The sequence below is a fragment of the Bubalus kerabau genome, chromosome 10 (genome assembly GCF_029407905.1).
Source record: "Bubalus kerabau isolate K-KA32 ecotype Philippines breed swamp buffalo chromosome 10, PCC_UOA_SB_1v2, whole genome shotgun sequence".
Lineage (NCBI taxonomy): Eukaryota > Metazoa > Chordata > Mammalia > Artiodactyla > Bovidae > Bubalus > Bubalus kerabau.
In genome coordinates, this window is record NC_073633.1 from 39,459,529 (window position 1) to 39,465,901 (window position 6,373).

General features: G+C 41.2%; 2 long non-coding RNA genes across 2 annotated transcripts in view; one reads left to right on the forward strand and one right to left on the reverse strand.

Annotated features, from left to right (window-relative positions):
• The window catches only part of LOC129621199 (uncharacterized), a 31,260-nt gene extending 26,780 nt beyond the window's left edge, over positions 1–4,480 (reverse strand). Inside the window, exon 1 of the long non-coding RNA XR_008699095.1 lies at positions 4,328–4,480. This is a non-coding gene — a long non-coding RNA (uncharacterized LOC129621199). The remainder of the gene's footprint in view (positions 1–4,327) is intronic.
• Positions 4,481–4,595: 115 nt separating this feature from the next.
• On the forward strand, positions 4,596–5,799 carry LOC129621197 (uncharacterized). The gene is made up of 2 exons (XR_008699093.1): positions 4,596–4,795; positions 4,904–5,799. It is a non-coding gene; the product is annotated as an uncharacterized LOC129621197 (long non-coding RNA).
• The last annotated feature ends 574 nt before the right edge of the window (positions 5,800–6,373 follow it).

The following is a 6,373-nucleotide window of genomic DNA, read 5'->3' on the forward strand; positions in this document are numbered from 1 at the left end:
AGGGAAGGAGTACGTCAAGGCTGTAAACTGTCACCCTTCTTATTTAACTTCTATGCAGAGTACATCATGAGAAAGGCTGGGCTGAATGAAGCACAAGCTAGAATCAAGATTGCCAGAAGAAATATCAATAACCTCAGATATGCAGATGACACCACCCTCATGGCAGAAAGCAAAGAAGAACTAAAGAACCTCTTGATGAAAGTGAAAGAGGAGAGTGAAAAAGTTGGCTTAAAACTCAACTTTCAGAAAACTAAGATCATGGCATCTGGTCCCATCACTTCATGGGAAATAGATGGGGAAACAGTGGAAACAGTGTCAGACTTTATTTTTTAGGGCTCCAAAATCACTGCAGATGGTGACTGCAGCCATGAAATTAAAAGATGCTCACTCCTTGGAAGAAAAGTTATGCCCAACCTAAATAGCATATTAAAAGGCAGAGACATTACTTTGCAGCAAAGGTCTGTCTAGTTAAAGCTATGGTTTTTCCAGTAGTCATGTATGGATGTGAGAGTTGGACTGTAAAGAAAGCTGAGCCTGAAGAACTGATGCTTTTGAACTGTAGTGTTGGAGAAGACTCTTGAGAGTCCCTTGGACTGCAGGGAGATCCAACCAGTCCATCCTAAAGGAAATCAGTCCTGAATATTCATTGGAAGGACTGAGGCTGAAGCTGAAACTCCAATATTTTGGCTACCTCATGTGAAGAACTGACTCATTGGAAAAGACCCTGATGCGGAGAAAGATTGAATGCAGGAGGAGAAGGGGATGACAGAGGATGAGATGGTTGGATGGCATCACCATCTCGATGGACATGAATATGAGTAAACTCCAGGAGTTGGTGATAGACAAGGAGGCCTCACATGCTGCAGTCCATGGGGTCACAAAGTGTTGGACATGAGAGCGCGACTGAAATGAACTGAACTGAACTGAAAGTAATACCTTCAAAGTCTGAAGGGAAATGATTTCCATATATATACAAACCTTCAATCAAATTAAGAAAATTAATACATTTCCAATACAAAAATTGAAAATACTGACAACGCTATACCTTTTCTCAGGAAGAAGTTCTACTCCATTATTATAAGAGTTAAGGCAAAAAAAAAAAAAAAATAGACATGTAACCTTAGAGGTCCAACGTTGGAGAAAAGCAAAAGAAACTCCCAGCCTCCAATGTTTGGAGTTGGGTAGGGAAAGAATGAAGATGGAAAGTTTCAGGACTATTGCAGCCAAGGCCAGGTTGATTTCCCCCAGTGAACCCCTAGGATCACAGTTGCCCAGCAGACCCAGAGTCACTATGCCATACAAGAGGAGTTTTAAGAGCTCTAACATAAGTTTGGGAATCAATTAGTAATAGGGCCATTAAAACAAAACTACTAAAATAGAGGCAGCTAATTACTTCCAGGAAGAAAAATTATAAAAAAGAAAATGTGATTATAGTATACTACTTGGTTCAGTTGCAAACATGAAAGCATAAAACATGAGTCATAAAATTAGAGCCCTGAGTATTGGTTTTGTTTCTTAAGTGATTTAACCAAGTAATAACAGCAATATTTAAGTTTGGTCAGGGACATGCTGGCCAGTCTTTTTATTCAGTGAAAGATTTACATAAATAGAAACATGCAAGGCCATGCTGAGAAGCAGAAAACAATATTTTTTATAGTATTGTCATACCCAGTGTCAACTCTTGGCTTTTCTGACCAGCTGTGCTCACTGGCCAGATCTCTTAAGTGCAAAAGTGAGCCATATAGTTGAAATTAAGGTAGCTTCCTCATTGTCACAGTTGGACGTGGATGGCTAGGGAAAATCAACCTAGATTTGGCTTTGCTACTCCTCCTAGAACTTTCCATCCTCATTCCTGTCCCACCCAACTCCAAACTTTGATAATCCATGCTCTATTGCTTGCTTTTAATTCTAACACTCTTCTATTTCCTCTCCTACTTTAAGAGCAAAGTTCACAAAATGATGCAAAGTTTACAAAATGAGATTCATGTTTTGTTTGGTTTGAAGATAATTTTAATTTACTGTAAGCATTAAAAAAATTGTGGGATTCACACAAAAATGCTAATAATTTCTGTCTTTTCTTGAAAAATTGTAAGACCAAATTACAGTGGTCATCCATTCTGAGATGGCTGCAGTTAGCAAAATCCGAGTATTGATATGGCATATTCTTTCTAATTCACCACAGTTTAAACACTCTTTGATGTCTCTTACCCCCAGCCTATTTAGTTCACTTATGCAATTTCCCCTTCTTGCAGGCATTTGAATTTACAATTCCTGTCCTAAAGTCTGGTTTCTCTCTACAACTCTATTGGTACAGCTTGCTTGAAGGTTATTAATGGCTTCATTTTTTGCTATTACTCGTGGTCTCTGGGCAGAATTCTTCCTTCTTATATTTCTGTGCTGGTTGAATTTGGGGCCACTTAAATGAGATTCCTCTACTCTGAGAGGTAATGTACCTGCTCTTATCCCTGGACCGTCATCTCATGAATTTCTATGTCAAAGCAGTCTGGTTGTGCACTCTTATACTTGCCACTGAACTTGAGCCAAGAATATTAATTTTGCCATCTGTAAATGTTTGATTTTGTGGCTTTATTTAAATAGTGGCTTGTGGCTATTCCTTGATTTCACTCTGAATTCCATTAAGGATCTGGAGTGTTACCAGTCATGCAGGGACGGGGACTGTGACAGAGGAGACACTGAGTTGGTGCTTGCGAGACATGAGTGCTGGTTTATCCTTCTCTATCCACTAGATGTGGGATTTTGAAAATGTCACAATCTTTCTGAGCTGTGGAACTATGGGGAATAACTTCTTCATGGGTTTAAGGCTTCATAATTTTCAGTGAAATTTTCTATATATCATCTCATTTGATGTCTACATTTTGCAAATGGGGAACAATTAAGGAAGAAGTGAACTGCATTGGCTCATGGGACTAATCCACGAATGAGCTAGGATCTGGGTCTTCTAGTTTCCAGATTAGTCTTTATTCCTCTACACCACAGGGCATTCCCCAAAAGACCCTGCCTTTTTTTGAGGTACACTGTTTACAGTTCTCTGTTTTAAAAGCTCATGATCTCTTTTATATCAGCTTCAACCTATTCCTAAAATGGCATTCATCATCTGAAAGGAAAACATTGTGAGGAGAGGGCCTAGCTTTTGCTCCTTCCTTTGTCCATGGTCAGTATCATAACCTGGTTCTTAACAGAGGTCCTTCTATCACCACTGGCTGAGCACTGAGTTAAAGACACAGACATGTTCTAATCTCTGAATTAATTGTATATAGGACAAGCATAGGGGCTTCCCTGGTGGCTCAGATGGTAAAGAATCTGCCTGCAATGTGGGAGACCTGTGTTTGATCCCTGGTCCAGGAAGATCCCCTGGAGAAGGAAATGGCAACCCACTCCAGTATTTTTGCCTGAAGAATTCCATGGACAGAGGAGCCTTAAGGGCTACAATATAGTCCGTGGGGTCACAAAGAGTCAGACATGACTGCTTGACCAAGACACAAGCATAAAATTTGTCATCTAAACATGGAGCCTTTAGAGAAAGGAAATGGCATAATTTATTACTTTTAAACCACATGCAATAATTGGGATAATCATTCTCATTTAAAGCATTTATTTGCACAGTGCCTGGAATGTAATGGGTATTCAATAAATGGTAGCTTTTAAAAACAGCCTTACCAAAAGAGGTGAGAAGAGTTGATAACTAACTAAAGAGTATGTTCAAGATTTGTTCCCTTGGAACATAGCCCAGAGCATTGGGTTTATGGTAGGAAAAATGTTTTCTTTCTTATATGTAATGTGAAATTTGAAGTCTATTAGACTTTCCACTTAGGAACTGAACTGCAAGAGCGAAGACTCTTTGTAGTCAAGCTTAAAGGTAAAGATAATTTCTAAGGAGAAGAATTTGGAAGACAAAGAATCAGGGCCACAGAAATAATCATTATAAACTCAGGGATATTGTAAATTAAATTTTATAACAATATACTAAATCTTAGAGAGTCTACCTGTTTTTCAGTTTACCTCAAAATATTAATTACTGTTCAGTCTTATTTCCTGAAAAGTGAAAGTCACTCAGTCATGCCCAACTCTTTGTGATCCCATGGAATAGTCCATGGAGTTCTCCAGGCCAGAATACTGGAGTGGGTAGCCTTTCCCTTCTTCAGGGTATCTTCCCAACCCAGGGATCGAATCCAAGTCTCCGGCATTGCCAACAGATCTTTACCAGTTGAACCACCAGGGAAGCCCAAGGAAGAGATCAAATTGAGAGTATTTTTAAAGCAGTTTGCCCTAATTTCCAACACCACAGCCCGAAGAACACACTACTTACTTTCTCAGTGGTGTTCCAAAGGACTATCTGTAATGCTGGGCTGCCTTTGTAGGGTATCCTTTTCCTGGGGAGCAGGCATACTGAGAGGCAATCCATCTTACCCCCTTCCTTCCAACTTGAGACTTGCCCCCTGATCTCTGAGGGTTGATCACTAATGTTTCAGCACCAGCTGCAACCCAATCCTTCAGCGAGTACAGCTGAGCTAAATTAATCTAATTTTTTTAGCCTTTGCACCCTAGATATCAATCTCCTGGGCAGTTTGCACTCCCTGAGCCAGGCATGGATTCCAGGGCCCCTTATCACTGCCCCCTTTGTGCTCCAGCCCCCAAGCAAACAACCCTGTGGGCACCACAGAGCTGCACAAACATTTGTCCCCACAGCCGACTGGCTTCCTCAGGCCAGTGCGCCTAATGAGCTGGCTGTTACCCGTAAATCAAGTCAAGCATACACAGTTCGGGCTTTCATCAGGTGAGTCCCATTCAGCAATGCCTTTGAAGGAGGGGCCCCTGTGGGCTGCAGAGGCTATGTGCTGCCCAGATAAACACCCCATCTCAAAGATGTTGTTCTGTTTTGCAGACGGGCTTGTCGTTAGTGGGAGGAAGCGTGCTGGGTTGCCAAGTACCAAGAGCGGACTGATGTGACTTGTGAGCCAAGGAAAAGAAACACACACACACACACACACACACACACACACCCTCCCAAAGAGCCCAGCTGGAGGCATGAGGAAAACAGAAGGCGTGAAAGGCTCACATCCCATCCTGTCACCCACGGATGTGCCATCACCAGGCAGTCAGCAGAGATGTGGCACATGTGGCTTCAGTGGGATCTGTCATGAGGACCTCCAGCAGTGCTGTGGACAGCTTGATCACCAGCTTGTGGGGCCTCCTCCAGGGCCTTCCCATCCATTCCATGCTGAAGCTCTCAGAGGCTCCTCTGTCTGTTTTATGGCTTTTCTGTACTCCTCCTGTAGTTACACTCTAGAAGATTAACTTCCAATCAGAAAACAAAACAGAAACAGCATATGATGATTTCTTCCACTTTTGTTTTCTTTACCCATCTAGGGCAAACTGTTTTTTCATTCTGGTTTAGAATCTTTCTCTACCTAGGACTTAGCAAGTGCTTGGCAAATTTTATATTGCTTTTTTCAAAATGCTTTTATTCATTTTATTCATTCATTACTAATAATAACATTCAGTAAATATTTACCCAGTACCCAAGATACATCAGACACTGTTCTAAGGGTTTGGGGATACAGTGATGAACAAGATCAACAAATACCCACATTCTATGGAGAGAGGACAATGAGAAAACAAATTAATACAGGATGCAATTTCAGACAGTAATCAGTGAGGTGTTTTCAACAAAGCATCAGGCAAGTTGCCTTGCCAGTCCAGGTTCGATGCACGATACTGGATGCTTGGGGCTGGTGCACTGGGACGACCCAGAGGGATGGAATGGGGAGGGAGGAGGGAGGAGGGTTCAGGATGGGGAACACATGTGTACCTGTGGCGGATTCATTTTGATATTTGGCAAATCTAATACAGTTATGTAAAGTTTAAAAATAAAATAAAATTAAAAAAAAAAAACAAAAAAAAAAACAAAAAAAAAAAACTAAGAAACCAAAAAAAAAAAAAAAAAAAAAAATAAAGAGATCAAGTTTAAATTGAAGCTTACTTGAAGTGAGGGAGCAAGAAACCTAAAGATCTGGGTAGGAGGATCCCAGGCAGAAGAGAATGCAAATGTCCCAAGGTAGGATGACTTGAGACAGTGATCTGAGGGACAGTAGGAAGCTCTAGACTGAGTCATAAAGACAGGAGTTTAGTGTAGGAGAGGGGGTCAGAGATGGGGGAAGAAGCTATGCCTGACATGAGTGCTATGAGGAGGAGCTGAGCATGGTATATGTCATCTCCAAATCAGAGCATCATGCAAGTTATCTCATTTAACCCTCAGGTAACCCTATTGAGATAGCGTTATTATCTGCTTTGCAGCTTATACAAAGTAAGTTCAAAGTGGCCAGGTGACTTGCTCAGTCTTGCACAGATGCTG